We start from the raw sequence: 17,912 nt of genomic DNA, 5'->3' as shown, positions 1-17,912 counted from the left end.
ACCAAGACTGTTTACGGGAGGAGATTGCTCCAGAGCTGAATCATCAATACTCCGAAGCGATCGATAACAACCTTACGGGGGAAGTTACAGAGGAAAGTTGGGGAATAAGAGAAGACTGAATTGTTACACGACTCCCCAGGTGGCGTAGAGGTAGTGTCGGAGGGACTACATATGTCACCTCGACCTCAAAGAGTTCGGAAACCCCCAAGAATTTTAGCTTATTAACAGTTAGGCACTCCCACGGAAGTTCCTTTGTTAATACATCCTAGTTTGATAATGTCATGGCCGTATTTTGGTTATAGTGTGTGTAAATAATAGATGAACCAGTATCGTTATTAAGTATATGGTGATTTTCACTCCTTTCAGAAGTGCCAATCACCAGGGGGAGAATGTAACGCTGTGTTAGTAAATGCTATGGAGGATAAGTATTGTTCAAAGTCCGAAGATATATTACTGTTGTAACGTGTATTATAATAACTTATAGAAATATATGTACTGTGGTGAATTGGGGGGCACGAGGGTACTTCAGGGACTGTTCTGGAAGCCCTCGCGCCGCTGGAGTAGTGAAGGGGTAACGGATACTTGAAGAACGCGGCCGCACGAGCCGCGCAGCGGGAGAGCGAGAGTGTGGCGCAGGAGAGGAGACAGAGCTGCGGGTGAGGGAACGGAGCGGCGGAGCCGAAAGAAAAGGACGGGGAGTGTGTTGGTCTGAGAGGCGGTGACGGACACGCCGTGAACGGAGAGCCGGGGGAGCGGTATCACCAGGAGCAAGTACCCACCTGCATCGGGGTAACTTCAAGGCGCAAGGGGAACCAAGCGATGGTGATGCATCGACCCTCATTCCGGTGAGACCCTCCCCGGTGACGGTGAGACTGTTGGGCCGGAGAGGCTGAAAGTATTGGGGTAGTCCTTAGCTACAAGGTCCTCCCTTCAGAAGGCGGAACCCGAATACAATTGGCCGCCAGACTGCCCATCATTATAGACTACCCTGTATGGATAGGAGAGTAGGAGTCGGGGGAGTGCCTTAAAAACAAAACTGACCTTGGAGGCACTGGGGGCATACTCGGGTAGCAGCATTGCCCAGATTAACCCTAACGTGATGCACTTGTCTAAGGGACTATCCTAACGAGGTATGTACTTGGAACTGTACACTACATAGCAGCACAGCGCCTGTCAAATATATATATTAGTGCTTGCACTTGGGTATAACTGACATTAGGAGGATCAGTATACAAGGGAATGACACACCAAGAGACTTATTATTTACATTAAACCCTTACATATATTCTATATACTGATAGGGCTAATAGGTTGTCATTCCCTCATTAACTTTAATACAGAGATATATATTAGGGATATGTACAGAGACTTTCAATAAGAGCTTTTGTGCAGCAGGTACTAGCTGAATGTCAGAACAGAGCTGGTTACTAAGAAGAGGATTTTTTTCAGATACGGGGTGCAAAGACTTGTGTCGACAAAATAAATGAAGTGCACCCAAGTAAGTTGGATCAGTACTTGGAGAAGGAGGGATATATGAGAGTCAGTATACTTACTTACACTGCAGGAGGCTTTACTCTTATCAGCTATACTCTATGATCATATAATTATATGGGAGGACTATCCCAGATCAGAGCTATAGTAGTGGGACCCAGTGCAACTCCCGTGAATTTGGTGGAATAGATGGTGAAGGTGGTGGTGAGACTGTAGATATTTCAAGTAAAGCTGACACCAAGGTGAAGTGGGAAGGTAATATCAACTGTACGATGAGATCCTAGTCCTATGGTAAAGTACCTAGCTGGTCTAAGCCGACTCTAGTCGGTCAGGATTAACGTGAGAGCCCAAGCAAGTACTGCATTCACCCAGTATTTCATTAGGAAGACACCTCCAAGTGCTGTGGATAGGATAGACCACAATATACCCTGATAGGAGATCTGGGGGAGCTTTTAACTGATATAGGTATTCCTATTTGAGGTCGGACCCCCCATTCTGTGGAGTTACAATGGATGTGGGCCATTATTGACCATCTTACAAGCACTTATAACCAGAGAGGGAAGAAGTTTGCACATCGTACACCCCCTCTGTAACAAAAGTAAATATACCTTACTGGAGAGGAACGGACAATAATGAACCCACGCCCCCTCTGGTGGCCACTCAGATATTGACAGAATATAGAGTGATCAAACATAGTCACTCAGTATATTAACTAAGTGTAAACTGCGCAGATAGTTAGAGGAAAAATTTAGAAAACCCCGGGTCCACAGACTTAACTGCTGTGGGTAAAAATTTTTGTGTTGCATGCATACATAGTGTGAAATAGGTTTAAATTAGTGATGAGCGCCTGAAATTTTTCGGGTTTTGTGTTTTGGTTTTGGGTTCGGTTCCGCGGCCGTGTTTTGGGTTCGACCGCGTTTTGGCAAAACCTCACCGAATTTTTTTTGTCGGATTCGGGTGTGTTTTGGATTCGGGTGTTTTTTTCAAAAAACCCTAAAAAACAGCTTAAATCAAAGAATTTGGGGGTCATTTTGATCCCATATTATTATTAACCTCAAAAACCATAATTTCCACTCATTTTCAGTCTATTCTGAATACCTCACACCTCACAATATTATTTTTAGTCCTAAAATTTGCACCGAGGTCGCTGGATGACTAAGCTAAGCGACCCTAGTGGCCGACACAAACACCTGGCCCATCTAGGAGTGGCACTGCAGTGTCACGCAGGATGTCCCTTCCAAAAAACCCTCCCCAAACAGCACATGACGCAAAGAAAAAAAGAAGCGCAATGAGGTAGCTGTGTGAGTAAGATTAGCGACCCTAGTGGCCGACACAAACACCGGGCCCATTTAGGAGTGGCACTGCAGTGTCACGCAGGATGTCCCTTCCAAAAAACCCTCCCCAAACAGCACATGACGCAAAGAAAAAAAGAGGCGCAATGAGGTAGCTGTGTGAGTAAGATTAGCGACCCTAGTGGCCGACACAAACACCGGGCCCATCTAGGAGTTGCACTGCAGTGTCACGCAGGATGGCCCTTCCAAAAAACACTCCCCAAACAGCACATGACGCAAAGAAAAAAAGAGGCGCAATGAGGTAGCTGACTGTGTGAGTAAGATAAGCGACCCTAGTGGCCGACACAAACACCGGGCCCATTTAGGAGTGGCACTGCAGTGTCACGCAGGATGTCCCTTCCAAAAAACCCTCCCCAAACAGCACATGACGCAAAGAAAAAAAGAGGCGCAATGAGGTAGCTGTGTGAGTAAGATTAGCGACCGTAGTGGCCGACACAAACACCGGGCCCATTTAGGAGTGGCACTGCAGTGTCACGCAGGATGTCCCTTCCAAAAAACCCTCCCCAAACAGCACATGACGCAAAGAAAAAAAGAGGCGCAATGAGGTAGCTGTGTGAGTAAGATTAGCGACCCTAGTGGCCGACACAAACACCGGGCCCATCTAGGAGTGGCACTGCAGTGTCACGTAGGATGTCCCTTCCAAAAAACCCTCCCCAAACAGCACATGACGCAAAGAAAAAAAGAGGCGCAATGAGGTAGCTGTGTGAGTAAGATTAGCGACCGTAGTGGCCGACACAAACACCGGGCCCATTTAGGAGTGGCACTGCAGTGTCACGCAGGATGTCCCTTCCAAAAAACCCTCCCCAAACAGCACATGACGCAAAGAAAAATAAAAGAAAAAAGAGGTGCAAGATGGAATTGTCCTTGGGCCCTCCCACCCACCCTTATGTTGTATAAACAAAACAGGACATGCACACTTTAACCAACCCATCATTTCAGTGACAGGGTCTGCCACACGACTGTGACTGATATGACGGGTTGGTTTGGACCCCCCCCAAAAAAGAAGCAATTAATCTCTCCTTGCACAAACTGGCTCTACAGAGGCAAGATGTCCACCTCATCATCATCCTCCGATATATCACCGTGTGCATCCCCCTCCTCACAGATTATCAATTCGTCCCCACTGGAATCCACCATCTCAGCTCCCTGTGTACTTTGTGGAGGCAATTGCTGCTGGTCAATGTCTCCGCGGAGGAATTGATTATAATTCATTTTAATGAACATCATCTTCTCCACATTTTCTGGATGTAACCTCGTACGCCGATTGCTGACAAGGTGAGCGGCGGCACTAAACACTCTTTCGGAGTACACACTTGTGGGAGGGCAACTTAGGTAGAATAAAGCCAGTTTGTGCAAGGGCCTCCAAATTGCCTCTTTTTCCTGCCAGTATAAGTATGGACTGTGTGACGTGCCTACTTGGATGCGGTCACTCATATAATCCTCCACCATTCTTTCAATGGTGAGAGAATCATATGCAGTGACAGTAGACGACATGTCCGTAATCGTTGTCAGGTCCTTCAGTCCGGACCAGATGTCAGCATCAGCAGTCGCTCCAGACTGCCCTGCATCACCGCCAGCGGGTGGGCTCGGAATTCTGAGCCTTTTCCTCGCACCCCCAGTTGCGGGAGAATGTGAAGGAGGAGATGTTGACAGGTCGCGTTCCGCTTGACTTGACAATTTTCTCACCAGCAGGTCTTTCAACCCCAGCAGACTTGTGTCTGCCGGAAAGAGAGATCCAAGGTAGGCTTTAAATCTAGGATCGAGCATGGTGGCCAAAATGTAGTGCTCTGATTTCAACAGATTGACCACCCGTGAATCCTTGTTAAGCGAATTAAGGGCTCCATCCACAAGTCCCACATGCCTAGCGGAATCGCTCCGTGTTAGCTCCTCCTTCAATGTCTCCAGCTTCTTCTGCAAAAGCCTGATGAGGGGAATGACCTGACTCAGGCTGGCAGTGTCTGAACTGACTTCACGTGTGGCAAGTTCAAAGGGCAGCAGAACCTTGCACAACGTTGAAATCATTCTCCACTGCGCTTGAGACAGGTGCATTCCACCTCCTATATCGTGCTCAATTGTATAGGCTTGAATGGCCTTTTGCAGCTCCTCCAACCTCTGAAGCATATAGAGGGTTGAATTCCACCTCGTTACCACTTCTTGCTTCAGATGATGGCAGGGCAGGTTCAGTAGTTTTTGGTGGTGCTCCAGTCTTCTGTACGTGGTGCCTGTACGCCGAAAGTGTCCCGCAATTCTTCTGGCCACCGACAGCATCTCTTGCACGCCCCTGTCGTTTTTTAAATAATTCTGCACCACCAAATTCAAGGTATGTGCAAAACATGGGACGTGCTGGAATTTGCCCATATTTAATGCACACACAATATTGCTGGCGTTGTCCGATGCCACAAATCCACAGGAGAGTCCAATTGGGGTAAGCCATTCCGCGATGATCTTCCTCAGTTGCCGTAAGAGGTTTTCAGCTGTGTGCGTATTCTGGAAAGCGGTGATACAAAGCGTAGCCTGCCTAGGAAAGAGTTGGCGTTTGCGAGATGCTGCTACTGGTGCCGCCGCTGCTGTTCTTGCGGCGGGAGTCCATACATCTACCCAGTGGGCTGTCACAGTCATATAGTCCTGACCCTGCCCTGCTCCACTTGTCCACATGTCCGTGGTTAAGTGGACATTGGGTACAGCTGCATTTTTTAGGACACTGGTGACTCTTTTTCTGAGGTCTGTGTACATTTTCGGTATCGCCTGCCTAGAGAAATGGAACCTAGATGGTATTTGGTACCGGGGACACAGTACCTCCAACAAGTCTCTAGTTGGCTCTGCAGTAATGATGGATACCGGAACCACGTTTCTCACCACCCAGGATGCCAAGGCCTTAGTTATCCGCTTTGCAGTAGGATGACTGCTGTGATATTTCATCTTCCTCGCAAAGGACTGTTGGACAGTCAATTGCTTGGTGGAAGTAGTAAAAGTGGTCTTACGACTTCCCCTCTGGGATGACCATCGACTCCCAGCAGCAACAACAGCAGCGCCAGCAGCAGTAGGCGTTACACGCAAGGATGCATCGGAGGAATCCCAGGCAGGAGAGGAATCATCAGAATTGCCAGTGACATGGCCTGCAGGACTATTGGCATTCCTGGGGAAGGAGGAAATTGACACTGAGGGAGTTGGTGGGGTGGTTTGCGTGAGCTTGGTTACAAGAGGAAGGGATTTACTGGTCAGTGGACTGCTTCCGCTGTCACCCAAAGTTTTTGAACTTGTCACTGACTTATTATGAATGCGCTGCAGGTGACGTATAAGGGAGGATGTTCCGAGGTGGTTAACGTCCTTACCCCTACTTATTACAGCTTGACAAAGGGAACACACGGCTTGACACCTGTTGTCCGCATTTCTGTTGAAATACCTCCACACCGAAGAGCTGATTTTTTTGGTATTTTCACCAGGCATGTCAACGGCCATATTCCTCCCACGGACAACAGGTGTCTCCCCGGGTGCCTGACTTAAACAAACCACCTCACCATCAGAATCCTCCTGGTCAATTTCCTCCCCAGCGCCAGCAACACCCATATCCTCCTCATCCTGGTGTACTTCAACACTGACATCTTCAATCTGACTATCAGGAACTGGACTGCGGGTGCTCCTTCCAGCACTTGCAGGGGGCGTGCAAATGGTGGAAGGCGCATGCTCTTCACGTCCAGTGTTGGGAAGGTCAGGCATCGCAACCGACACAATTGGACTCTCCTTGTGGATTTGGGATTTCGAAGAACGCACAGTTCTTTGCGGTGCTACTGCTTTTGCCAGCTTGAGTCTTTTCATTTTTCTAGCGAGAGGCTGAGTGCCTCCATCCTCATGTGAAGCTGAACCACTAGCCATGAACATAGGCCAGGGCCTCAGCCGTTCCTTGCCACTCCGTGTGGTAAATGGCATATTGGCAAGTTTACGCTTCTCCTCCGACAATTTTATTTTAGGTTTTGGAGTCCTTTTTTTACTGATATTTGGTGTTTTGGATTTGACATGCTCTGTACTATGACATTGGGCATCGGCCTTGGCAGACGACGTTGCTGGCATTTCATCGTCTCGGCCATGACTAGTGGCAGCAGCTTCAGCACGAGGTGGAAGTGGATCTTGATCTTTCCCTAATTTTGGAACCTCAACATTTTTGTTCTCCATATTTTAATAATAATAATAATAATAATAATTTTATTTATATAGCGCTCTTTCTCCAATAGGACTCAAGGCGCTTAACAGATACACAGCATAATATAGTACAGAAAAATAATGAAGTACATTTTTCATAAAATACAGAAGCATGAAGATACTAAAAGAGACACTATGGAAATGCTTGAGTAAACAGGAAAGTCTTGAGTCTACTTTTGAAGGATTCTATAGTTGGGGCCTCTCGCACTGTGCTGGGAAGTGAGTTCCATAGAGTCGGAGCCGCATAACTAAAAGCTCGACCCCCAGATGAATTACGGTAGATTCTAGGTACTGCTAAAAGTCCTTCATCTACAGATCGCAGTAATCGAGTGGGGCAGTATGGGATCAGAAGCTGTTTCAGGTACCTTGGGCCTTGGTCATGTAATGCTTTGAAACTCAGTAAGCCAATCTTGAAGAGGATTCGCCATCTTACAGGCAGCCAGTGAAGGGAGTAGAGGATGGGTGTTATGTGGCTGGAACGGGGCTGGTTGGTTAACAGCCTGGCAGCTGTGTTTTGCACCAGCTGTAAGCGTTGCAATTCTTTTGCTGGTAGACCAAGGTAGAGGGCATTACAGTAGTCTAATCGAGATGATACAAATGCATGTATGACTTTTGGCATATCATCTGAGGGAATTAGGTGCTTGATTCTGGCTATGTTCCTCAGGTGAAAGAATGAGGATTTGATTGTGGCTGATATCTGATGTTTAAGTGTCAAGCCATCATCCAGGACAACGCCAAGATTCCGCACATGATCACTGGTCTGTAATTCTGAATCCCCGAGTGTAAGTCCAGTTGGTTGGCTATGCTGCAGTCTTGTCCTTTGATGTTGCGGTCGTATTATAAGGACCTCTGTTTTATCCGGGTTCAGTCGCAGCCAACTGGCGCTCATCCACTCCTGTAGTTCAGCTAGACAGCCATTCAGGGTTGCTACTGGGTTATCAGTGCCCGGAGCAAAGGACAAGTACAGTTGTGTATCATCTGCATAGCAGTGGTAGACCAGGCCATGGCGCCTGATTATTTCGCCCAATGGGAGCATGTATACTGCAAAAAGCATGGGGGATAGTATAGAACCTTGTGGGACACCACATGGCAATGGCACTGGTGGTGATGAGTATAATCCAGATGATACTCTCTGTGACCTGCCTGTGAGAAATGATTTGAACCAGTTTAGGACTGTGCCATCCAGACCACAGAAGTGTATCAGTCGCTCAATCAGAAGCCCGTGGTCCACGGTATCAAATGCTGCCGAGAGATCCAGAAGGATTAATATTGAACAGTCACCTCTGTCTTTTGCCATCAGAAGATCATTTAACACACACACCAGGGCTGTTTCAGTGCTATGTCTTCTCCTGAATCCTGATTGAAATGGATCATAAATATCATGGGTTGTCAGGCGAGTTTCCAGTTGATTTGCAACCACTTTCTCAATAACCTTTCCTAGGAAAGGAAGGTTTGATACCGGTCTGTAGTTGGACATGCAGTCGGGATCTAAATTAGGTTTTTTAAGAAGTGGTCTAACAATTGCTTCCTTTAGGGGTCCAGGAAAAATGCCTGTCTGCAAAGAGCATTGAACAATTTTTGCAAAGACAGGACCGATTATATCCGTACAACCTATTAGAAGCTTGGTTGAGGCTGGGTCCAGGCCACAGGTGGTGGGACGCAAAATCCGAGCAATTTCAGCAGTGTCATTTACATCCACTGGGTCAAAGCTGGTCCATGAAGGCAGGTAGCTTATATTGGCAGGCTTTGTAGTTTGGCTCTCCTTTGATGGCACTGTGGATATTCCAGCCCGGATGGTGGATATTTTATCTGCAAAGAAGTTTGCAAACTCGTTGCATCTTGCTTGGGAAAGGGTCTCATCAGTCTGCAGGCATGCTGGCTTGCAAAGCATCTCCACTGTGCGGAAAAGTTGAGCTGGCCTATTGTTTGCTGCTGTGATCTCATTTGACAGGAACTGTGATTTCTTGCGAGTGATTGTCGATTGATATTCTTCGTTATGCTTTATTAGTTTTATTTTGTCATCCACTAGGTTAGTCTTCCTCCATCGTCTTTCCAGTCTACGCCCCCTTTTCTTGAGCTCACTAACACTGTTGTCGTACCATGGAGCTTGACGATGTGGTTTACGAGGTCTTATACGCACAGGGGCGATAATATCAATTGCAGCCTTAACATCCCTATTATAATAACGGACTAGGGAACAGGGATCTTCACAGGCACCCAGTATAGCAGAGAGATCCATATTTGCTGCAAGAGCCTGGGGAGTCATACCCCTCCTTGGACGGTACCTGGTCAACTCCACGGGCAGAGATCTTATTTGAGGGGTTGCAACTGAGAACCAGAGGGAGTAGTGGTCTGACCAGATGACTGGGTTTATTTTTAGGTCAGTGACTTCTAATCCAATCTGAAAGACAAGATCAAGAGTGTGACCACTTTTATGTGTGGCAGAGGGAATTATCTGTGTGAAGCCCAGACCATTCATTGTGCACAGGAGGTCTTGGCCAAGGCGTGAGAGCTCATCATCCACCCATGCATTGAAATCCCCGAGGATGAGCCATCTTTGATGTTCCAGAACCAGGCCAGCAACAGTGTCTGCAATTTCTTGTAGAAATATCTTTCCATCTCCAGGTGGCCGGTAGATGAGAAGTACTCTGAAACCTAATCCTGTCGAACTCTGGGCAGCAATGCACTCAAATGAGCGAGTAATTTCAATAGGGTGGACCCTAAGTTTAAGTTCTTTTTTGAAGCAGATAGCCACCCCGCCACCCCTGCGGTCCAGTCTTGGGTTGTGGATGACAGAGTAGTTTGTTGGTACCGCAGCCTCCAATATAGGTGCTGCATTTTCGTCTAGCCAGGTCTCTGTAATACAGGCTAGATCTGCAGATTCAATAAGGTCAGCAATTGTTGCAGTCTTGTTTCTTATAGATCTGGCATTACAAAGGACTGACCTGATTGGGCATACCAGAGGGCCTTCAGTTTTCTTTATGTTAAGTGCAGGAGCTCTGGGTATGGGGGTCACAAAGCGAGAGTTGACAGTTCTGTCCTTCCAAACATAGGGCCGTCTTTTGGGTATTACTTCTATTTGATTGTTCTTTGTGTATGGGGGTGAGCAGGTGGGCAAAGGACGTAGATGGTTACCGGGGGAAATAAGTTTCCTGCCTGCTCGCTTCCCACGAATGCGCCTGTGTTTTCTTTTTAAAATGCCAAGGGATTGGAGAATAGAAGCCTGTGATGGTGTGATAGGAACTGCAGAACGTGGTGGGCGGAGTGAAAGAATGAAGCTGGAGCAATATGTATACATTTGGTCATCAATGACAGATTACTATGAGTTTGAGCTGCATATGATGATGAGAGAGGGAGAGAAAGCAGTGTTTTTTTGTTTTTGTTTTTTTTTCTTCCTTTTTGTGTTTTGTTTTCCCCCAATCGGTATTTGATCCAAAATTCTAATGGGTTTATGAACAAAGTTATTGCTATAACCTATTGGGTATATTTGAAGCAAGTGATAAATAAAATAGCTGCTGATTTAATCAATTATCCTAGCATAGGCAGACTTTTGGGAAGGTGTTAGAAGCCAATTCCTACTGTGTAGGTGTGAAAAGTCTCAGTGTGAGAGGCCTTTGAAGTAGGTTTCTTGTGTGTGGGGGGAAGTGATAACATGTCCTGGGAAATGGATCCTGAGTTGAAACAGTGAGCCTTCAGCAATTCAGAGCCTGAATATACTGATATTAGTAGATTAATGCAATAAGTCAGTTATTAGTTGCTCAGAGAACAGAGGTGGATGATGTCTAAGTGAGGGGCTAGATGTAGCCAAAGATAGGTTGTAATCCACAGTACCTTATCTGGGCAATGTCCAATGCAGAGTGCAGCAGCTGCTAGACTGAAGGATTTCTCAGTGGAGGTTTGCAGAGGATTCAGTCCAGGATTCAATCCAGTGTGTATCTCAGCGCAGGAATGCAATCCGTTGGTTTTGATGAGATGCCCGCGTAGAGTAGTACAAGTTAAAGGTAAGTCCTTGGATATTTATGATGATTCATAGGTCAGTTGTGGTGAATTTAAGCTGTTTTATGGAGATGATCAGGAGCATACAAAAGGTGAGGCAGCCATCTTGGGCGCCCCTCCTCCTCACTCACAGTAATAGGCACAACTAAAAGGCACCTCAGGTAAACAATGGAGATGGATGGATACTAGTATACAATTATGGACGGACTGCCGAGTGCCGACACAGAGGTAGCTACAGCCGTGAACTACCGTACTGTACTGTGTCTGCTGCTAATATAGACTGGTTGATAAAGAGATGTAGTAGTATGTATGTATAAAGAAGAAAGGAAAAAAAACCTCGGGTAGGTGGTATACAATTATGGATGGACTGCCGAGTGCCGACACAGAGGTAGCTACAGCCGTGGACTACCGTACTGTACTGTGTCTGCTGCTAATATAGACTGGTTGATAAAGAGATGTAGTAGTATGTATGTATAAAGAAGAAAGAAAAAAAAACCTCGGGTAGGTGGTATACAATTATGGACGGACTGCCGAGTGCCGACACAGAGGTAGCTACAGCCGTGAACTACCGTACTGTACTGTGTCTGCTGCTAATATAGACTGGTTGATAAAGAGATGTAGTAGTATGTATGTATAAAGAAGAAAGAAAAAAAAACCACGGGTAGGTGGTATACAATTATGGACGGACTGCCGAGTGCCGACACAGAGGTAGCTACAGCCGTGGACTACCGTACTGTACTGTGTCTGCTGCTAATATAGACTGGTTGATAAAGAGATGTAGTAGTATGTATGTATAAAGAAGAAAGAAAAAAAAACCTCGGGTAGGTGGTATACAATTATGGACGGACTGCCGAGTGCCGACACAGAGGTAGCTACAGCCGTGAACTACCGTACTGTACTGTGTCTGCTGCTAATATAGACTGGTTGATAAAGAGATGTAGTAGTATGTATGTATAAAGAAGAAAGAAAAAAAAACCACGGGTAGGTGGTATACAATTATGGACGGACTGCCGACACAGAGGTAGCTACAGCCGTGGACTACCGTACTGTACTGTGTCTGCTGCTAATATAGACTGGTTGATAAAGAGATGTAGTAGTATGTATGTATAAAGAAGAAAGAAAAAAAAACCACGGGTAGGTGGTATACAATTATGGATGGACTGCCGAGTGCCGACACAGAGGTAGCTACAGCCGTGAACTACCGTACTGTGTCTGCTGCGACTGGATGATAAATAATGATATAAAAAATATATATATATCACTACTGCAGCCGGACAGGTATATATTATATAATGACGGACCTGCTGGACACTGTCTGTCAGCAGAATGAGTTTTTTATAGAATAAAAAAAAAACACCACACAAGTGAAGTCACACGACGAGTGTTTAACTTTTTCAGGCAATCACAATATAGTATACTACTAACTATACTGGTGGTCAGTGTGGTCAGGTCACTGGTCAGTCACACTGGCAGTGGCACTCCTGCAGCAAAAGTGTGCACTGTTTAATTTTAATATAATATGTACTCCTGGCTCCTGCTATAACCTATAACTGGCACTGCAGTGCTCCCCAGTCTCCCCCACAATTATAAGCTGTGTGAGCTGAGCACAGTCAGATATATATACATAGATGATGCAGCACACTGGGCTGAGCAGTGCACACAGATATGGTATGTGACTGAGTCACTGTGTGTATCGTTTTTTTCAGGCAGAGAACGGATATATTAAATAAAACTGCACTGTCTGGTGGTCACTGTGGTCAGTCACTAGTAAACTCTGCACTCTCTACACTTCTACAGTACTCCTAAGCTCCAGTAAATCAGGTCAATCTCTCTCTCTCTCTTCTAATCTAAATGGAGAGGACGCCAGCCACGTCCTCTCCCTATCAATCTCAATGCACGTGTGAAAATGGCGGCGACGCGCGGCTCCTTATATAGAATCCGAGTCTCGCGAGAATCCGACAGCGTCATGATGACGTTCGGGCGCGCTCGGGTTAACCGAGCAAGGCGGGAGGATCCGAGTCTGCTCGGACCCGTGAAAAAAACCATGAAGTTCGGGCGGGTTCGGATTCAGAGAAACCGAACCCGCTCATCTCTAGTTTAAATGAGTGTAATATTTGAAAATATATTTATATATATATATATATGTATAAAACATATAACACTAAACGTTTAACTGAGAATGTTTAATAATTTTATTACCAATAAAATTACTTACCTGTTTTAGCTGGTGGGGTGTATTTGGGAAACCTATTTGAAGAGAAGAGGACAGTAAATCAATCAGGCTGCGGGGAAAAACAAACAAGGTGAGGAATTTAAAGTCCCTATTTAGAACTGTATTCAATAGTGCTATTGAGACACGAGTAATTAGCACCATCTAACCCATTGCCCGACTAGGGGACTGCTTTCCCAAGCAAACCAGGGTATATCTGCTTGGGTGGAGGCACGCCAATAGTGAAGTAGTGATGAGCGCCTGAAATTTTTCGGGTTTTGTGTTTTGGTTTTGGGTTCGGTTCCGCGGCCGTGTTTTGGGTTCGACCGCGTTTTGGCAAAACCTCACCGAATTTTTTTTGTCGGATTCGGGTGTGTTTTGGATTCGGGTGTTTTTTTCAAAAAACCCTAAAAAACAGCTTAAATCATAGAATTTGGGGGTCATTTTGATCCCATATTATTATTAACCTCAAAAACCATAATTTCCACTCATTTTCAGTCTATTCTGAATACCTCACACCTCACAATATTATTTTTAGTCCTAAAATTTGCACCGAGGTCGCTGGATGACTAAGCTAAGCGACCCTAGTGGCCGACACAAACACCTGGCCCATCTAGGAGTGGCACTGCAGTGTCACGCAGGATGTCCCTTCCAAAAAACCCTCCCCAAACAGCACATGACGCAAAGAAAAAAAGAGGCGCAATGAGGTAGCTGTGTGAGTAAGATTAGCGACCCTAGTGGCCGACACAAACACCGGGCCCATCTAGGAGTGGCACTGCAGTGTCACGCAGGATGGCCCTTCCAAAAAACACTCCCCAAACAGCACATGACGCAAAGAAAAAAAGAGGCGCAATGAGGTAGCTGTGTGAGTAAGATTAGCGACCGTAGTGGCCGACACAAACACCGGGCCCATTTAGGAGTGGCACTGCAGTGTCACGCAGGATGTCCCTTCCAAAAAACCCTCCCCAAACAGCACATGACGCAAAGAAAAAAAGAGGCGCAATGAGGTAGCTGTGTGAGTAAGATTAGCGACCCTAGTGGCCGACACAAACACCGGGCCCATCTAGGAGTGGCACTGCAGTGTCACGCAGGATGTCCCTTCCAAAAAACCCTCCCCAAACAGCACATGACGCAAAGAAAAAAAGAGGCGCAATGAGGTAGCTGTGTGAGTAAGATTAGCGACCGTAGTGGCCGACACAAACACCGGGCCCATTTAGGAGTGGCACTGCAGTGTCACGCAGGATGTCCCTTCCAAAAAACCCTCCCCAAACAGCACATGACGCAAAGAAAAAAAGAGGCGCAATGAGGTAGCTGTGTGAGTAAGATTAGCGACCCTAGTGGCCGACACAAACACCGGGCCCATCTAGGAGTGGCACTGCAGTGTCACGTAGGATGTCCCTTCCAAAAAACCCTCCCCAAACAGCACATGACGCAAAGAAAAAAAGAGGCGCAATGAGGTAGCTGTGTGAGTAAGATTAGCGACCGTAGTGGCCGACACAAACACCGGGCCCATTTAGGAGTGGCACTGCAGTGTCACGCAGGATGTCCCTTCCAAAAAACCCTCCCCAAACAGCACATGACGCAAAGAAAAATAAAAGAAAAAAGAGGTGCAAGATGGAATTGTCCTTGGGCCCTCCCACCCACCCTTATGTTGTATAAACAAAACAGGACATGCACACTTTAACCAACCCATCATTTCAGTGACAGGGTCTGCCACACGACTGTGACTGATATGACGGGTTGGTTTGGACCCCCCCCCAAAAAAAGAAGCAATTAATCTCTCCTTGCACAAACTGGCTCTACAGAGGCAAGATGTCCACCTCATCATCATCCTCCGATATATCACCGTGTACATCCCCCTCCTCACAGATTATCAATTCGTCCCCACTGGAATCCACCATCTCAGCTCCCTGTGTACTTTGTGGAGGCAATTGCTGCTGGTCAATGTCTCCGCGGAGGAATTGATTATAATTCATTTTAATGAACATCATCTTCTCCACATTTTCTGGATGTAACCTCGTACGCCGATTGCTGACAAGGTGAGCGGCGGCACTAAACACTCTTTCGGAGTACACACTTGTGGGAGGGCAACTTAGGTAGAATAAAGCCAGTTTGTGCAAGGGCCTCCAAATTGCCTCTTTTTCCTGCCAGTATAAGTATGGACTGTGTGACGTGCCTACTTGGATGCGGTCACTCATATAATCCTCCACCATTCTTTCAATGGTGAGAGAATCATATGCAGTGACAGTAGACGACATGTCCGTAATCGTTGTCAGGTCCTTCAGTCCGGACCAGATGTCAGCATCAGCAGTCGCTCCAGACTGCCCTGCATCACCGCCAGCGGGTGGGCTCGGAATTCTGAGCCTTTTCCTCGCACCCCCAGTTGCGGGAGAATGTGAAGGAGGAGATGTTGACAGGTCGCGTTCCGCTTGACTTGACAATTTTCTCACCAGCAGGTCTTTCAACCCCAGCAGACTTGTGTCTGCCGGAAAGAGAGATCCAAGGTAGGCTTTAAATCTAGGATCGAGCATGGTGGCCAAAATGTAGTGCTCTGATTTCAACAGATTGACCACCCGTGAATCCTTGTTAAGCGAATTAAGGGCTCCATCCACAAGTCCCACATGCCTAGCGGAATCGCTCCGTGTTAGCTCCTCCTTCAATGTCTCCAGCTTCTTCTGCAAAAGCCTGATGAGGGGAATGACCTGACTCAGGCTGGCAGTGTCTGAACTGACTTCACGTGTGGCAAGTTCAAAGGGCAGCAGAACCTTGCACAACGTTGAAATCATTCTCCACTGCGCTTGAGACAGGTGCATTCCACCTCCTATATCGTGCTCAATTGTATAGGCTTGAATGGCCTTTTGCTGCTCCTCCAACCTCTGAAGCATATAGAGGGTTGAATTCCACCTCGTTACCACTTCTTGCTTCAGATGATGGCAGGGCAGGTTCAGTAGTTTTTGGTGGTGCTCCAGTCTTCTGTACGTGGTGCCTGTACGCCGAAAGTGTCCCGCAATTCTTCTGGCCACCGACAGCATCTCTTGCACGCCCCTGTCGTTTTTTAAATAATTCTGCACCACCAAATTCAAGGTATGTGCAAAACATGGGACGTGCTGGAATTTGCCCATATTTAATGCACACACAATATTGCTGGCGTTGTCCGATGCCACAAATCCACAGGAGAGTCCAATTGGGGTAAGCCATTCCGCGATGATCTTCCTCAGTTGCCGTAAGAGGTTTTCAGCTGTGTGCGTATTCTGGAAAGCGGTGATACAAAGCGTAGCCTGCCTAGGAAAGAGTTGGCGTTTGCGAGATGCTGCTACTGGTGCCGCCGCTGCTGTTCTTGCGGCGGGAGTCCATACATCTATCCAGTGGGCTGTCACAGTCATATAGTCCTGACCCTGCCCTGCTCCACTTGTCCACATGTCCGTGGTTAAGTGGACATTGGGTACAGCTGCATTTTTTAGGACACTGGTGACTCTTTTTCTGAGGTCTGTGTACATTTTCGGTATCGCCTGCCTAGAGAAATGGAACCTAGATGGTATTTGGTACCGGGGACACAGTACCTCCAACAAGTCTCTAGTTGGCTCTGCAGTAATGATGGATACCGGAACCACGTTTCTCACCACCCAGGATGCCAAGGCCTCAGTTATCCGCTTTGCAGTAGGATGACTGCTGTGATATTTCATCTTCCTCGCAAAGGACTGTTGGACAGTCAATTGCTTGGTGGAAGTAGTAAAAGTGGTCTTACGACTTCCCCTCTGGGATGACCATCGACTCCCAGCAGCAACAACAGCAGCGCCAGCAGCAGTAGGCGTTACACGCAAGGATGCATCGGAGGAATCCCAGGCAGGAGAGGAATCATCAGAATTGCCAGTGACATGGCCTGCAGGACTATTGGCATTCCTGGGGAAGGAGGAAATTGACACTGAGGGAGTTGGTGGGGTGGTTTGCGTGAGCTTGGTTACAAGAGGAAGGGATTTACTGGTCAGTGGACTGCTTCCGCTGTCACCCAAAGTTTTTGAACTTGTCACTGACTTATTATGAATGCGCTGCAGGTGACGTATAAGGGAGGATGTTCCGAGGTGGTTAACGTCCTTACCCCTACTTATTACAGCTTGACAAAGGGAACACACGGCTTGACACCTGTTGTCCGCATTTCTGTTGAAATACCTCCACACCGAAGAGCTGATTTTTTTGGTATTTTCACCAGGCATGTCAACGGCCATATTCCTCCCACGGACAACAGGTGTCTCCCCGGGTGCCTGACTTAAACAAACCACCTCACCATCAGAATCCTCCTGGTCAATTTCCTCCCCAGCGCCAGCAACACCCATATCCTCCTCATCCTGGTGTACTTCAACACTGACATCTTCAATCTGACTATCAGGAACTGGACTGCGGGTGCTCCTTCCAGCACTTGCAGGGGGCGTGCAAATGGTGGAAGGCGCATGCTCTTCACGTCCAGTGTTGGGAAGGTCAGGCATCGCAACCGACACAATTGGACTCTCCTTGTGGATTTGGGATTTCGAAGAACGCACAGTTCTTTGCGGTGCTACTGCTTTTGCCAGCTTGAGTCTTTTCATTTTTCTAGCGAGAGGCTGAGTGCCTCCATCCTCATGTGAAGCTGAACCACTAGCCATGAACATAGGCCAGGGCCTCAGCCGTTCCTT

General features: G+C 47.0%; 1 long non-coding RNA gene across 2 annotated transcripts in view; it reads right to left on the bottom strand.

The window, feature by feature from the left end:
• Nucleotides 1–13,249: 13,249 nt before the first annotated feature.
• Nucleotides 13,250–17,912, bottom strand: part of LOC135056824 (uncharacterized) — a 117,050-nt gene continuing 112,387 nt past the window's right edge. For both annotated transcript variants that reach the window (XR_010244082.1, XR_010244084.1), the window contains one exon: nt 13,250–13,283. This is a non-coding gene — a long non-coding RNA (uncharacterized LOC135056824). The remainder of the gene's footprint in view (nt 13,284–17,912) is intronic.

This window comes from Pseudophryne corroboree, chromosome 1, assembly GCF_028390025.1.
Source record: "Pseudophryne corroboree isolate aPseCor3 chromosome 1, aPseCor3.hap2, whole genome shotgun sequence".
In the NCBI taxonomy this organism is placed as follows: Eukaryota; Metazoa; Chordata; class Amphibia; order Anura; family Myobatrachidae; genus Pseudophryne; species Pseudophryne corroboree.
The sequence above is the reverse complement of the archived record's forward strand: the minus strand, read 5'-3'. Positions and strand labels throughout refer to the sequence as shown.